Source organism: Patagioenas fasciata, chromosome 1 (assembly GCF_037038585.1).
Source record: "Patagioenas fasciata isolate bPatFas1 chromosome 1, bPatFas1.hap1, whole genome shotgun sequence".
NCBI lineage: Eukaryota > Metazoa > Chordata > Aves > Columbiformes > Columbidae > Patagioenas > Patagioenas fasciata.
The window spans coordinates 66821389-66838584 of record NC_092520.1 but is presented as its reverse complement, the minus strand read 5'-3'; the positions used below and the strand labels follow the sequence as shown (position 1 = coordinate 66838584).

The following is a 17196-nucleotide window of genomic DNA, read 5'->3' as shown; positions in this document are numbered from 1 at the left end:
AGGTAGCACAGAGATTAAAACTGCGTTACAATGTTGTTGAGCCTTTAATCTAATTTGGGGGATTTAGAGGTAGGTTCTGTGCATATGATATTGACTGCCAAAGACTTAGTAGTAGAGTCAGAGTGTAAGAGAGAGCCTGTGGAGATTTTGTTGGTAGCCAGTTTTTTCGCAAACACTTTATAATCAGGCCCTTGTAGTGAGGAAGACGGGATTAGCATTTGCCTCTATGAACTGGGGATTTGGCTGCGCAAAGGCAAGCCATCAGCCTGCCTGCTTCTTCTTACCCTTCTCAACCACAGGCCACACCAGTACCTTCCAAATAAGGCATTTAAACATAAAACCCCAAACGCAGCTGCTCTGCCCCTGGAGGAAGAGCATGCACCAACGCTGACCACTGTGCAAACCTGCGGGCACACAACCCTTTGCCAGGAGGCACACAGGCTGTCAGGAACATTGCACATCTTCAGGCCTTCCCATGCCTGTGAAAATGCTTGTGGCAGGCAGTGTTTGGGCTTCAGCAGCTGTGGCCTCATGGACTCTGGTGACCTCCAGGCCCCTGCAGACAGAGGAGCACCAGGAGGACCCCAGAACCCATTCCCTCCTGGTAGGCAGCAATCCTCGCTGCCAACACCGTGCCCAGGTGAGGTGGTGGTGCCTTCATATGAAGCAGCAAAGGGTGTATGATTTCCAAGGGCCTCGTCTCTGTCCAGCTTCCCCTCTTACCCCATGTTTCCAAGAAGATGTCATCATTGCAAAGTTACACACAGGCTAGAAGGCAGGCTGAAACACTTGGAGCTCTGTGACCTCTGTTTTCCATGGATGCTATCATCAGCAGTTCACCTCACCTACTTTTTGCCATCAAAAGCTGGCATCTAGCGTAAGCTGGTTATCTGCATACTGTTAGTGAGTGGAGGTGCCTATCTCCTGGTGCTGACTGCAGGGGACAAGAGATGACCCACAGCAGACAGCTAACTTCTGGTGACTCAAATTATGTGAAATGTGCCTCACTCACTGAGGTGCCCTTGCTGTGTGAAGCGTGCTGCAAAAATGCCCATCTTGGGCCAGATGTGGGTTAACCTAGCTTATTTTCTTGTCTATAGCAACGGCCAATAATTCATGTTTGGAGATACATATTTTCCCCAGAACAATTTCTTGAATTCCCATGGGTTTTGGTTTGGGGACCCTCTGAGACAGAAGCAAACTATATATAATGACATTGATGGATTTTTTTTTAATTTTCTTTCTGTGAATTTCCCTGTTTCTGAACTCAAACGCTCAGGGCATTTGGTCCCCTCCAGTCCTGGGGGCTGGCAGAGGCTTAGCGCACAGACAAGAGCTCTCCCTCCATCACAAACAATACCACATTCGGGTAAATGGGGCAGATAAGCCTTAGTTTGAAAATTCAGACACCCAGTTCTCCAATACCTCTAAAAACAAACTGTGCATGGAACACCTAGGAAGCTTTCCCCTTTCTCTGCCTCTCCATCCCCTGCCCCACTCACACAGAGGGCAGTCCCTATATCTGAGGGTTCACTTTGCAGATCTAGTGACGACGGCACTAGCAAATGCCCTGAGCAAAGAGAGAACTGGATGGTACCTCTTTAGCCAGAGGGAACTCTGGCTAGATTTTCAGAGTACAAATAAGGTTGGAAAAGGAGGAATAATTTCTTCTTCACTCCTCCATTTATCTGCCCAGCAAATGTTACAGCTCACAAAAGGCCACTGCTCTTAGCAGCTGTTTCATTATCCCACTTCTGCCCTTTCCCATTTTGGCTGAAATACTCGTTTACTGCACTGTAGCTGCTGTTTTTGGATCACGCTGACTTCTTCAGTACAGAACTAAATGTGCCCTCATAATACACCAAACTAAGTCCTGATAGGCTTCACTTAAAAACAAGCCGAGATACAACCATTTGTGGGTTGCAGTGACAAAGGCACCCGAGTAATTGCTTGAGTTGAAAGCAGATGGGAGAAGCAATCCCAGTAATACTGTACTTCAGTGACCCATTTGCACACTTACCTGCCTGTTTGAATCAATGTCCTTTCTGCACTGCCACCAGCAAAACTAAGCAAGCAACAGCCCAGTCTCCTTTGCCTGCCCCCAAATACAAGGGTGTTTGTGTGGATGAGGAATTTCAGCCTAAGTAGTTTTATTTTGACATGCATAGAAACCAAAGCAGACTTTTGTAATAGAAGTTGTAGAGTTGTAGATTGCCTTAAGGATAGGTGTAGTCACCAACCTGCCCATAATAAGTAATAATAATCCCAGTTCTGGCATCAGTTCATTGTGTGACCTTGGACATGACACTCACATCCACATTATCAAACCTGGCAAGTGTGTGCAAGTCCCACTGAAGGACAGAGGAGCTGCAAGTGCCAAGCACTTAAAAAAAAAAAAAAAATCAAATTAAACTCCCTGGGGCTCAGGTTTCCCACTTACAGGGGAAACCATGACAGAGATTGTTGCTGGGAACAAGACCTGAAATCATAAAAAACCCCAGCCCTCAGAGAACTAAGAATTTCCCAGACTGCCACAGCCATTAGAAGGATCTTTCTGGCAGGAGCACATTTCCCAGCAAAAAGTCCCAAGATTGGATGTGAGAGGCCTTTCCCTACATCTTCTGCCTTAGGGTTCATGCTGGGTAGGGGGCACATTGTCTCAAGAACCCCAGAACTGTCCTGTCTGCATGCACTATATTGCAATCTATAGGCTGTTATTAGGACATATTAAGTAGGACGTTAGTCTTTCCTTGCAAAACTAGTATGACATTGTACTGCCTTCAAAGGCACTTCCCAAAACAGAGCAGAAATAGAAACTGGAATAATGCAGCTGGCAGTGGTGATAAATCTAAAATCTCCCACAAAATGTTTAAGCCTTCATCATCTCTGCACACCGTGGAATTGGGCAGTGTCCCCCCATTTTGGTATTGCCTTGGTGTCAGCCTGGTAGCTCAGGTTAGTCTTCTGAAGGTCACTGTGTTCAATTTGAAACAAGCTCAGCAATATTAAAAAGTTGTGTTTATAGAGAGCAGCTGCTGGTGTTGTAGTGTATATCCTTCCCCTAGAGACATAATCAGCTGCATAACCGGTAACTCAATCTTCGCTCATGATTTGTTGTGTTGCTGCTAGAAGTGCAGCCCAGGGCTACCATGTACCTCTTAGGCCATTTAGTGCAATGTGAAAAATTTCACTGGAGAGCCTAGATTAGCCTGGATGCAAGTGTCAAAATTGATGTCAAACCTGACACCTACCATTTCCCTTTACTCAGATTCTGTGCATGACTATGATGATCCTCAAATGCTTGGTTTTTCTCTTCGTTGAGTCACTGATTTGCCTCTTTTCCTATCCATAATGTAAAAAGTCTTCCGCTGATTGTATTACTATTTCATCTGTTTCAGTGATGCTATTTTTGAGAGCTCACAGTGATTTTACTTGTGGCTGAAAAAATTCTATGTGCATTAAAACTGGCACCCTTATTTTATGGCCAAGTTCAACCAAAAACATGACATTTACTGGAAGGACAGCTCTTTCTGGTACCTCAGTTAAACAATAGAACTACTGCTGTGACCATCAGAGCTGCTCAGGTTTCCCAAAAACAGTTTAAAGAAAAATAGTCAGTTCTATGGCCATGCATTAATTTGAAAGTCTTGACAGACATGTTTAGCCATTAAGTTGTCGGAGTACAGAAACCAAAACCAAAGCACACTGAACAAGGAAGTGACAGATCTTTCCTATGTGTGTCTTGTCAGCTGAGACTAGCTAAATTGTTAGTTACATGCTGATCAAAATACACAAAGAGATCTCTGATTTTCAGATTATTGAGAAAAATAAACCACCACAGTATCTTTTTTCATGCTTTAAAGAGATAGGCTTACATACAATATAACTGAAGGATAGTGAGATTAGTCTTTTTCATGCAAAATCAGCGTTCTGTTTTTGTACATATCCTGTCTATGAATTTGCAGACCTTTTTCTAGTTGCCACCTGTACGCCTCATACAACCATCATCCAATGTAATGAAGCACTACCTTAGCATTGCCATCATTTTCTTTGCATTTTTTCCCATGTTCCACCATCTCTTCTCCTATCGGCTGTTAGGGCTGGCACACCACATCCCTCCCCTGCTTCATTTCTGCCCCGGCACCTGCTCTGCCAGCAGTGTGGTCTGTCAACCTCCTCCACCACCTCATACCGTGAAACCTGCAAGCTAATCTTCTCAATCTCCATGTCCTTAGCATAGAATCATAGAATAGTTTGGGTTGGAAGGGACCTTCAAAGGCCATCCAGTCCAAGCCCGTGCAATGAGCAGGGACATCTGCAACTAGATCAGGTTGCTCAGAGCCCCGTCCAGCCTGGCCTGGAATGTCTCCAGGGATGGGGCATCTACCACCTCTCTGGGCAACCTGGGCCAGTGTTTCACCACCCTCAGCGTAAAAAATTCCTTCCTCATGTCTGGCCTGAATCTCCCCTCTTTTAGTTTAAAACTATTACTCTTTGTCCTATCATATCAGACCCTGCTAAAAAGTCTGTCCCCAACTGTTTTATAGATCCCTTTTAAGTACTGAAAGGCCACAATAAGGTCTCCCTAGAGCTTTCATCGTGTCATCACTTCTTTTCCCCCTGGGTTTAACAGGTGGTTCCTCAGAACACCTGCCATTTTCCCCCTTCACCTCATTCCGCACATCTCCCTGTTTAACTTTATCTCCTGACAGCACGTTATTCCTCTTCATTTGCAGTTGACAAATGTTCATCAAGCCCTGCAGAAATGTGTGTGTCTGGCACCTTTTTGGCAGGGCACACTGAACCAAGACAAGAGCTGGAGCCATCTGTTGCAGCTGTTGTTTTAGGGCCCCTCTGCTGCGCTGGAGCACACCCTTGCCTCGCTAGCAGGAGTCTTGTGGAAAGCAGTTCAAAACCATAAATCATCCAGACACGCAAGGTATGTCCAGCACCAGTGATAAGGGCAGTTGCCAAGCACAGCCCAAGCATCTCTTGGAAAACACTTGTGTAAACAAATCTTGTCATTTAATGTTTGGGCACCAGCATTAAGTATTCTGGAGAGTGCCCTGCCAAGATGGGGACAAGAGGTTCATACCTCTCTTTGATGGCACTAGACTTGGATCCTGCTCAGCAGGCAGAAGCACTTGTTTCTGTCTTTTAGGAAGAATGTACTCCTTTGCAAGAGTGTATTGAGGTGTTTTTTGGAGCCCCAGCATGAGCCATGGGCATCACCCACAGTTTGCAGTTGAGTGTTGGCCTGAAGAGGGTCAATAGATGCCAAGCCTAAAGGAGTTTAAAAAGAAAGGCCTCCTGACAATAGAGTCTAAAACAAAGGGAGATGAAGAAGCAGAAAGAAAGAGAAGTTGTCATCTCTGCCTTGCACACTGAAATGTTTTCAAGCCATTCAATTCTGTGCATCATCACAACAGATCCTGAAATGACACCAGATCTCAGAGCTGTGGGCCCTCTGGCCATGATCCTGCTTTTGTCATGATCTATTGTTGTGTACAGGAAGGGCTCCAGAGACAACTTTGCCCTCTAGAGATCAGATTTTTAGGAAAACAAATATTGAATTGTATAGAAATACAATAATTTCATTAATGGAATCTAATAGGCTGTGGGAGTTTATATCTAAAAAAAAAAAAAAAACAAACCACCAACCAACTAACCAAACATAATAATAATAAAACAACAACAACAAAAACCCAACAAAAATGTGAGTGCTGCAGAAGAGGTGTGAATCTCCATTTACTTTACAGTTGGGCAACAAAACAGCCCACACAGAGAATGCTTGCTCTCCTACAAAGCTGCAGGATGTTTCCAGGACGGCTCATGCAGAGCCATGGAAGAGCATTGGCAGGAGCTCACCTGGGCAGCTAAAGAGTTCAGCTGTTCTTGTCATTCCCCTGGTTTATGGCATTAAGATTAAGGACCTAAAGCTGAGGTCTGTGATGGAGACCCCTAGATGTCCTTCCTATGGGGCCTCCCACTGCCTCAGCCCTGGCAGGAGAAACCCCACATTCCCTGAATTCTGCTACAGCTTCACCCCAGGACCAGGTCCAGCACCCATGAGGCTGCTGCAAGCCCAGGAGGAGCTACTGTGCAGTCCTAGCCACCTGGCACCAAACATGATGTGAATTAACCTCCCTGTCCGTAAAAGAGGGTTACACCACCTCCATTACACATGCTGTAGGGCAACATGGCTTGGGGGAGGAGGAGGAGAAGGAGGAAGGTATGGTAGGGGAGGCCCAGAAACACAGCTCCCAAAGTCCCCTTTCTGGCTCAGTTGTGTTAAAGGAATGAATAGAGAAGCCTTTCAAATGTGTGACCTATCACTGCTATGACAGAAAATTATTTGTATCACCTTTCAATGTGACTGTGAGCAACAGAGCATTCCTGCTCCTTTTCAAGCATGGTATGCTGCTAACAGCTCAAGTTGCTCACCTTCCTCTTTATGTTAATGTGACAGTGGTAGGTATGTTTCCAGCCGTTACAAAAGAAGCAAAAACTTTTGCCATCAGTGCCAGTTTTGAAATTTTGCAGGTGAGTATGGGCACTAGTGTAACATATGAGACCTAAATACAGGGACTGCTTGATGCAAGGCATTGGCCAACATGGTGCCTGGATTTGGGAGAACAGATGGAAAATGAAACTGTGTTAATAGATTATGGTGTGTAATAAATGACTTTTGGTTTTAATGTTTTCAAAAAATCTTTAATCCAGTATTTCCATTCCTTCAAAGGAAGATAATGCAGTTATGGGGTATTGCAGGGGCTTTGTTCATGCCAAGCATGGTCATGTCATTGTCATCCTGAAATAATTTGGTTACTGTTAATTCTTGTCTTGATGCAGACGAGATCTATCTAACTACATGCATTATTACTGTTTACATGTTTATATATACGATTGTTAGCTTATGCTTATATATGAAATGGTGTTTTGAGTGCATAAAGAATTAATGCAAGGAGGCTTGAATTCTGCTATACCTTTGATGAGAAGCTTTCTTTCACAGTCAGTGTGCATTAAGGTAGAGCACCAGGATGGTGATATTTTTTCCCTGCCTGGGCAGGAGATCCCACCTATCCATCAGGAACCAGCACTTCTCAGGTCAGGTGACGACATGAAAGGGAGAGATATGAGGGGGACTCGAAACATCCCAAGGGAAAAAAGAGATGTGTGAGGACACACATATCCCTGAATCAAGATCACTTCAACAAAATATATGCTCTGGACCAGGTCTTGCTTAAAGACAAGTTTCCAGCTGAAAGATATGTAAGCATGCTGAGAGCTTTTCAACTGGATAAAACAGAAGACAGAGTTAAAACAAGCAGTCTGCAGCTGCAAGTTTTGTTTCATTTCTGCACAGCTGCCTCTAAATAAGGAGATCATACTGCTGATCTTTGGATTCCTGAATAAATTCATTCCTTACTTTATCTTCAAGCCTGTCTGGTGGTAGAAGTGATTTAAGGATAACTGGCAAACCACCATCATTCCATTCCCAAAGAAGCGACGATTCAGTAACCGGGGGTGTTGGCCTGTTCTCCTAGAAAAGATACAAACCCAGAGGTAGCCAGATGTTTCTCCCTGAGATGCATGGGACATTTTCAAAGTTGATAACGAGATGAAAAGGAAGTCTTCCTGGGACAGAGTCTTTCTCTGGAAAGCTAGGAAAGTGCCTCAACATGGAGTCTCCAGCAAGTTCATAGTGTTAGGGGTGGCTGAATGTGGTGAGCTTCAGGATGTAGGTGAGACTGCTGCAGCTCCGTGTTCATGGATCCAGGCCGTAGTGAGGCTGAGTGTGCATGCCTGATAGGCAAACACACACGCAATGTACACATGGCCAGTCACACAGACCAGAGTGAAGAGGAATCGGTGCCTTTATTGGCACAGACAGCACAACACAAACACGAGCAACACAAACAGCCCAACTCTGTTCCCCCTCTCTGAAGGATCAGGATTGAAGTCCAGTACTTCAGTGTGGGGACACCTTATTCTGGCCTTTCAGTACTTAAAAGGGATCTATAAGAATGATGGGGACAGACAGGACAGGATAAGGGGTGACAGTTTTAAACTAAATGAGGGGAGATTCAGGCCAGACATGACAAAGGAATTTTTTACAACGAGGGTGGTGAAACACTGGCCCAGGTTGCCCAGAGAGGTGGGAGATGCCCCATCCCTGGAGACATTCCAGGCCAGGCTGGACGGGGCTCTGAGCAACCTGATCTAGTTGAAGCTGTCCCTGCTCATTGCAGGGGGGTGGACTAGATGAGCTTTGAAGGTCCCTTCCAACACAAACTATTCTATGATTCTGTAATACTGGGATATACACACAACGCATGGGTCACTCAAGGAGCTGCTCATGGATACTGTGTCCTCTAGTTGCCATCTAGCTCCTGGTCTCCTCCAGCTGCTGCCACTTGGATTTCTGAGCCCCACAGGTTCATGGTCCCCCTCTGGGTGCTAGTATTCTCTAATCCTACTAAGTTGGTATGAAGCTTGGTAGCACTCACACAAAATAACTCAGGACAGAGAGTGCACTCTCACAGAAGCCAGTTTAGTGACAATATGGGATAAATGGTGGTGATGAAGTACAATGTTCAGTCAAGCAAGTGTACAATGAACTGAGCCCTTTTATCTCCTTTTTCCCTGCATTTCCTCTTGTTGATTATTGCCAAAATTCACTCTGATGACTCAATTTTTCCACCTCTGGTCCTTCCCATAAGCATCCCTTACTGAGATCCTGAAAAATTCCTGTAAAAAAGTATACAATCCTCACATTTTCCTTCCTGTACATACTGTGCTAAATCCTGCATCCTTTTAGGCAGTATCTCCCTTTCCTGTGTGTGTCTGTCTGATCCATTTGACTGTCCCGTCATGGAGTGTTTCACACCAGTAATGGTCTAATCCTTTCTCTTTGATGGTTGGAGGGAATTGCCAATTCAGTGGGTCCTGTTTTCACTGCTCAGGTCACTATGCTGCCTCCATCTGCCACTGATCCTTGCAGATCTTACTGTTTGCTGTGGTTGCCCTTTAGTCACACAATTTAACACAAAGAAACCTAACATTGCTCTTTGTATGGCTAGTAAAAGTAGAGGCCAAGCAGAAGCTCCCACAGGGAGCCATGCTGTCTTGGCATGCCTGGCTGCACAGAGAGTGTCAAAACCTCTTAAAAATACTTCTTTAGCATGGAGGAATAGGTGAATCTCCAGCTCTCCTTGCATGCATAAGACAAAGTTGCCACAAGTAAGCTCGATGGCTTCCATCTTTGAGCATCTAACCTGAAATGCATGAAAGAAGCAAGCTTTCTAGAGGATTCAGATGCTAATGAAATTCAGTTCTCTGAAAGCTTTGTCCTCACACAGAACAGTGTCTATCCCCTTCTCTGAAAGCACAAGTGCCACATTTATCCTTAGTATCTCTGCCTCAGATACTCCTGGAACTGAAAAACCCTATTTGCCATAGTTTAATTAAATGATGGGTTTGAAATGTCTGAGTTTTTTATTGAGACTGTGTGGAAAATATGAGCACAGATAATTGTGTTAGTTAGGAATAATGAGACAACTTGCTGTGTAAGATTAGAAAGGCCAATGTTCGGTGTGATCCAAGATGAGAAATCCTGAGGTTATGGAATTAGGCTGGTCCTGTTTTCAGCTGCTGAAGAACTGAAACTCTAAATGTTTATTTTAAAATGTGCATCCAAAGGCATGTTCTAGATCATTTGTTAGTCCTTAGTGTAATTGTGCGTATTCCCTTAATATCCACTACTGACATCAGCCAGTGCTTGATGCTGCTTGAGCAAGAGTGCAAGACCTAGACTTAAATGTTGGCAACATCTAGATCACGGAGATGCTTAGACACTGACCACAGCTAAGGAGGCTTTGGCCCCTTTTATTTATACTCAGATGGCTTTTTTCTTTACTGACATCATGTTTATTTGCACATTGCTCAGACTGAAGAGCTCTCCCGTGAGAAAGAGGAGAGCTGTAAGGGAGCATCACGGCAGCTGCACAGCAGTCTCTGCCTCAGAAAAAGCCACTGGGTTTATCAATCCTCTGTATCCTGGGTGGGCAACTTTGCTGTGTGGCTTCCTTTGGGCTTTGCACTTGGCTTTAGCAGCAGAAAAACATGTGATGGGGCTGTAGCTGTAGCTTTCTGCTCCATCCTCCTGGCCACTTAGCCCCAACCCCAGCCCCTCCTGACAACTCCTGCCCAGGCAGGTGGGTGCTGCAGCAGGTCTGATATTTGCAGGGACACAGCTGGAGGTGGCCATTAGTGGGGATAAAGTGGCACTGTTATGCTTCCTTATCTTTCATGAACATACTTTAAATAAAAGACCATAATGCTTGTTGGTTTTATTGACATACATTAAAAAGAGCCTCCACCAAGTGACTGGGAAGTTATGGCAGCTAATTAGTAGAAAAGCCATTAAAAGGCTTTCTATCTTAAAAGTAGCAAAGTGTGAAAACTGGTTTTGTTTGTAAGGCTGATCTGTTATGCAATGCCAGTTCCAAGGCCAGATCATAAATCAGGGCTGCTTAAGGTAATCATTAAAGAGTAAAAATCTTGATTTTCTGACTCTTCTAAAGATGTTATTTTTAGGGTGTGTGTTCCTGCTAAATGTATCTATGTGCTCCTAAACCAAAAGGATATGAAAAGAAACAAATGTGAGACTTTTGTTTCACATCAGCAGTCTGGCTGATAGGGCTTTCAAACCAGGAGCCTGCTTTCTGGGCTCTCTCAAAAATGGAAAAGCAAATCCTATTTCAGCCAGGACACAAACCAGAGCATTAAGACTGACTTTGGGCCAGGCCCAGACTAAACAAGAACATGGCTCATGTTAGCCCAAATCAAACCTCTGTCTTTTCTGGAGCTTGCTCACAAGCCTCCTGGGGTAGTCACAAGGACTGCGGTGGGTTTGTAGGCTCTGCTGTTGAATCTATGGGCTCAGGGGTCACCCCGTCACCTTCTGCTTCCGCAGCAGCATCTGCCTAGCACAGCTCGGGGGAGAGGGTATCCGAGTGTGGCCCTGCAACCTTGTCCTCCTCTGGTGACCCCCTTTCCCCCGGCCTTTTGGGAGCCCCAGCTGCCATCTGGGTCATGGACCGTGTTTCTCTGCAGCATCTCCTGCTGCTCTGTTTCAGCTGCCTGCTGGGCTCTGTGGCCAAAGGCCCTGCGGGCTGTTCTCCTTAGAAACCACAACAACAAGAAGAATGTATCATTAAAAATAATCCAGGCATTAGATTATGAGCTGCTGTGGGGAAGAAAAGCCCAACCAGCCAACAACAAAAAAAGCCCAACAAACCCCCAAACATTATGGTACCCTACTTCTCTCTTACTGAACTATTTTACTGGATCTTTCCAGGGGAAAAAAGTCAGTTTATCTTTTCCTCCTTTCAGGCTGAAGTCAAACAAAAGTTTTCAACATCTCTGAATCAAGCCCTGCATGCAGGGTGGCAAAAAAGTGTGAGTGTCACTCAGGGTGAAACATACACATCCTACAAATGTTGCACCTTAGTGCTCTGTAAGTAGCCCTCTCCCTTTCCCTGTTTCTCCAGTACACAAACAGGTCTCTCTGGTGATGCTGTAGTTGAGCCTCTTCTCAGAAAGGAGGACGAGTCTGGCTCCCTTCTAGCAATGAAGTCATTGTTAGCAATGTGATTGCACATAACAGGAGTGGTTCTCCTGGTTCTTGGCTGCATAATTTCACACAGAGCCCTGTGGCTGTGCCTCTGTAACCATAAGACACTTTATTTGGTATCACCTGGGTCTCTGTACAATGCACCATCTGCTTTGGGTCAGGCTGAAGAGCTTTACATGATCTCTGTGAATAGTCACCAAACCATTCACTTGGCTCAGGCCATCTGTGTTTTAAACTGTCAGCCTTTAAATTTTGTTCTCTGATATGAAAGCAACCTTATATATGAAATTTTCAGAGTCAGCCTAAGAGATGAGACATTGGCTGTTGCCACAGACAGATAAACTTCTGCGGACTTCAGTGCTTACTGATGTGAGCCCTTTCACCAAGGCTATTAAAGAGGCTAGATGAGGATTTGGCCATAGAATCAGTCTCACATCCAGACAGACAGACAGAGTGGCAGAGGCTGTGATGGCAAGAACTGTTCTAAATCCTCTGATTTATTTGAACTACTGTGAGTTAAACCAGCTTTGCTTCCCAGACCTTACTGTGCAAATAGCTGAGGTGAAGGCTAAAAACTCACCGGTGACTTTATAAGCTTTGTTTGGTACCATTTGGGCCAGGCACAGCTCAGGACAAGGTTTGCCAAAGCCTCTCACCAGGGTCTTTCATAAATGTATGAGGTCATGAGGTCCCTTCCAATCCCTATCATTTTGTGTGTGAGTGTGTGTGTGAATCTTGTAGCAAAAACCATGCACTCCTCCCATTGCTTAGCATTGTATTGTAGTGAAAATGAAGGAGGTGCCCGCGACCTGGGTGGGTTAGGTTGGGCAAGATGAACACTCTGCTGTGTTCATTTCTGCTTTGCACCAGATTGATTTGGAACAAAACTCTTCTAAGGTTCTTCTCCCAACTTCCACTGCCTGGCGTGGTAAAGGCAAAAGGGGTGAAGCACATCTGGCCAGCTTTGCCATAAGTGCTCAAAGAGGGTCACCAGTGGTGACACCACAGGTGGAGACATGTAAAGATAAGCAAGAAGGGTTGTTCACGTGGGATTTGTTTGTTTGTTTTGTTGTCTTGTTTGTTTGTTTGTTTTCCATGAAAACGATTTGCTGAAATTCCTCTTCTTGGTACTAGTTACTATGAAAGCTGTCCATACATGTACAGTACAACACATGAGAAAACAAGAGAGTCTGATCCAGGTCGAGTCCTCAGTCACCTTGCATCTTCCCTTCTCTGCTATCAGAGACTGGGTCATTGTGACCTCTACATCACATGGCAGAAGAATCATCCTTTTCTCGCTACAGTGTTAACTACTCATCTTTGTGAATGGGTTATATACACCAGCATCACTATGGCAGAAGTAAAAAAAAATATTCCTAAGCAAAGATTTTGTTTCCTGGGGTACTATGATTTCCCAAGCAGCTGGCAGCAGTGTACAAGACCACACTGAGATAAATATTGCACAATATGTCTAATAATTTTTGATGCCTAAATAAACTTTAGAATAAGAACATTCTGTTAGCCTGTATGTATAGCCAGACAAGTGAGCTATCTGTGGAAAATGTGTCAGTCCCTTGGGGAATGATCAGTTCCTCCATAGTGCCGTGGCACAAAAATCCTCTGCCCTAACGAGTGTCCCTGGCTTTGTTTAGGATCATTACTGTGTACTCAAGGAAAGGCTCTTGGTTTGGATTGTCTGAGGGGGGTTATTTTTCTCAATTATTATTTTGCTGCTTAGACTGCACATGTTTTCATAACCCACACAGACTATGCAGTGGATCTTAAAAATATGCAGAGCTGTTGCTTTTTTTCCCCTTTTCTTTAATATGTAGCGACTTTTAGGGATCATGCACTGTACAGCACGGCAAACAAACAACTAAGGCTGTGGGGCAGTCAGACCATTGTGGGCAGCTCATCCTGTATTGTTTAGTTATAGTTATTATTGTTATTATTAGTGTTGAAACTGCCAACAGTGGTAAAAATACAGCAGCTGGTTTAGGTTAGCTTCTATCAGCATCTCCCTTCCTAGTAAAGCAAGGGCCTTGCTGAAAATGCTTCCTGCTGCAAAAGATTATTCTGAACCACTTCTTCCATCAGGCTCGCAACAGACACTTTCCAGATATTCTAGCTCACCAAACACTCCTTGGAAATGTCAGATATGTCTTTTGTGAAGAGCTCCTGTTTTTAACAATATATTAATATTTCAAGCAAATACTTGGCAAGTTTTCAGGTTTTGCCAGTGAGTCTTAGGATCTTTGGAAAAAAGGAGATTTATGGGCAGTGCTGGTGGGTGGAGGGGTGTACATCAGGCGTATAAAAAGCATACTTTGTGGTTTTAGTGACGCATGAATTATAATCACAGATGGTAGTGGGGTGCATTCCAGTCACTGTGACAGAGATAAAAGGCAAGGCAAAGATTTGCGATACTAATTATTTATGGGAGCCTGATGTTCAACTATGCAACGCTACCGTGGGTAGCTTGCCTTTCAGAAAAGTACCATAACATTAGTTCTCCCCCAAAACATTCCTGCGGTTATTTATGCATAGACGAGCAGTGGCATGGCAGGAGTGGTACTTGTCGTGCAGGTGTGACTAGAGTGCAGGACACTTGGGGGTTGCTCAGTCATGTTTTACTGAGGAGCCTGAATGGAGCAAGGACATGTGCAGCTGCCCTAAAGAGTTGGTCTCAGTCATCCTACTCCACCCAGGATGAAACTCCAGATGGGTACAAGTTCTTTCTGTTCTTTCTTCTGCCCGTTCTCTCCTCCTTTTCCCTTCACTCCAGATTAGTCTGGCCCATTTTAATGTGTCATCTGCCAGGCACCTTTTAGCTTACTATTATCAGATGGCCTAGACAAAAATTGCCTTCCCCTCATCTTGGCTGCTCATTCTTACTCACAAATTACCTCCCACTCTAAGCTGAAATAAGGTGAGTTTTTTTCAAAATTTTGTCTTTTATTTTCAGAGCCCTGGTCAGCAATGAGATGGACTGAGAAGAGCCCTTCGCCCATCACACTCTGCTGAGTGAGTGTACAAGCAGTGTCCCATCTAAGTATTTCAAATACAAAGGGAGTCTCTGGCTTCAACTTGAGGTCATTCTTGAGTTGCCAGACACAAAGGTAGGTTTTCCATAGTGTAAGTTTCGTTGTGTAACACAGTAGTTTTATTTCCTGTAATGTATAGTCAAATGTACACAAATACAGAAGGAATGTATGTATACCAGCTGAGGGCACATAGAATCATAGAATGTCCTGAGTTGGAAGGGGCCCACGAGGGTCATTGAGTCCAACTCCTATCCCTGCATGTGACAACCCCAACATTCACACCATGTGTCTGAGGGCATTGTCCAGTCTCTTCTTGAACACTGTCAGACTTGGGGCTGTGACACCTCCCTGGGGATCCCATTCCAGTGCTCCACCACCCTCTGGGGGAAGAACCTTTTCCTAATGTCCAACCTAAACCTCCACTGGCACATCTTCCTGACATTCACTTGGGTCCTACCACTGGATACCACAGAGAAGAGATCAGCATCTGTCCCTCCTCCTCCCCTTGTGAGGAAGCTGTAGCCCCATAAGGTCTCCCCTCAGTCTCCTCTTCCCCAGGCTGAACAAACCAAGTGACTTTAGTCACTCCTCATACGGCGTCCTCTCCAAACCCTTTACCAGCTTCATGTCCTTCTTCTGGACGCTCTCCAGTAGCTTTATATCCTTTTTCTCCTGTGGCACCCAGAACTGCACACAGTGCTCTGGGTCAGGTTGCACCAGTGCAGAGCAGAGCGGGACAATCACATCCCTCACCTGGCTGGCAATGCTGTGCTTGATGCACCCAGGACAGGGGTGGCACTCTCGGCTGCCAGGGCACACTCACACTATTGGCTACAGTTTAAATATCTACATCTGAGTGAGTCACCTCAGGCACCAGGTACAGCCTGTGGAGCCTAGAGCACCATTCAGCTTTCCCGAAAGTATGAGGACATCCACACTTGTCTAAACATCCACACTTGTTTAAACATCCTCGCTTGTTTAAACAGTGAGCACTGCTATAACAAAACAAGACAAAAAACCCCAGCTATTAGCTGTAAAGAGTAGTTTAGAAAAAGAGCTGCTGCAAGTCAACCTCCAGTCAGAAATCAACTCCTGGTGTTCTGAGTTAGCAGAGATTTTCTTCAGAGATGAGTCCAGAGAGGGAGAAGGGCAGGAGAACCCTCCTGTGATCCACAAATACCTTTTTTCAATTTATCTCTTTTGCCACTCAGTGTTTTTCAGACAGCTGTGGCAGCTGCAGCAGCACAGCACCAAAGCAATGACACCACCACCTCCGGAAATGAAGCTAATCCATGCACATGCTGGGCTGGGCTGACAAAGGCTTGCAGAAGAAGGTTTTAGAGCAGAAAGCTGCTTAAAGCGTGTTAGCGGATGGCAGGTTGTTTGCATGTCAGAAAACTCTCCTCCTGGAGACAAGCATCTGTAAACACTGACCCTTTAGAAGCCTGGTTTCATGCTCAAAGAAACCTGATGATCAGCCATGTGGAGGAATCATTTCTTTCCTCTCCATAGCAGAAAGTTCACTGAAATGAAAAGCAGCTCTTATACCTGAGTGCTCCAACTGGAATTATTAACTGTATTTTAATAGCTGGCAAAGTGATGTATTCATTTTATCTGTTATTATGTAAATAGTTGGTACTAAATGCACTAAACCATCTTTTGCAAGATTAGTTTGGATTAGACACATACTATAAAAATTACTCTTAATGAAAATGTTTAGATGTGAAAGAGGATTTAAATACTATTTTCTATCACTTTAGGGCCTTTGTATAAAGGAGAATCTGGTCCTTTATGTTTAAATGGTTTAAAGCATCCAGCTTAAACTGCATTACTCAGAATTTTCCCTGTTGCCATTAATAGGCCACACTTAATTTGAAGCACAGAGGAAGAATACTAATCAAAACCTGAATTTCCAGGCATTTTCTAATTCAAACTTATCTCACTTCCCTATATTAAAAGATGCTCTAAGTTAACAAACTCTTAAAATAAGACACTAAAAACAGAGGTTATAAAGCATATAGTTTACCTGAGCCGCCTTGAGAGTCCTTGTATATCACACACTTGCCTGGGCTGAGATTTTAAGGCTGAGTTAATCAGGATTTAACAGGAAAGCACTGCCACAAGCTTAGCAGACCAGCAGGCACAGCTCCCTGCAAGGACACTCTCCTTCTCCATCTGCGTCACTGCTGTCCCTGCAGACAGTGGTGGCCTCCTTCCCCAAGTCAGGCTCACCAAGCCCCAGCCAGCTGTCCTGTGGCTCCCCCACGCTTTCTCCTTCTGCAAGGGCATCCAAGCCCACTCTGGGGCAGGAGAAGGCTCTGGCTTTGGGGATGGCAGCTGTTGAAGCCAGGTCTGGGTGGAAATTGGGTGCATTGCCCTCAGGAGCACCAGTGAGGCTGCTGCAGGTGCTGTCCTGCCTAGGGACCTCCATGAGTGCCACCTTCTTCCTCAGCTCATCTTCCTTGACCTCAAACTGGGTTTCATGTAATGCAGCCACATGCAGTGGGAGTTTGG

At 44.8% G+C, this 17196-nt stretch overlaps 1 protein-coding gene across 1 annotated transcript in view; it reads right to left on the bottom strand.

Annotated features, from left to right (window-relative positions):
- FHL2 (four and a half LIM domains 2) overlaps positions 1-16824 on the bottom strand; it is a 64264-nt gene extending 47440 nt beyond the window's left edge. Inside the window, exon 1 of the mRNA XM_065829539.2 lies at positions 16709-16824. The gene's annotated coding sequence lies outside the window, so the exon portion shown is untranslated. The remainder of the gene's footprint in view (positions 1-16708) is intronic.
- Positions 16825-17196: the final 372 nt, after the last annotated feature.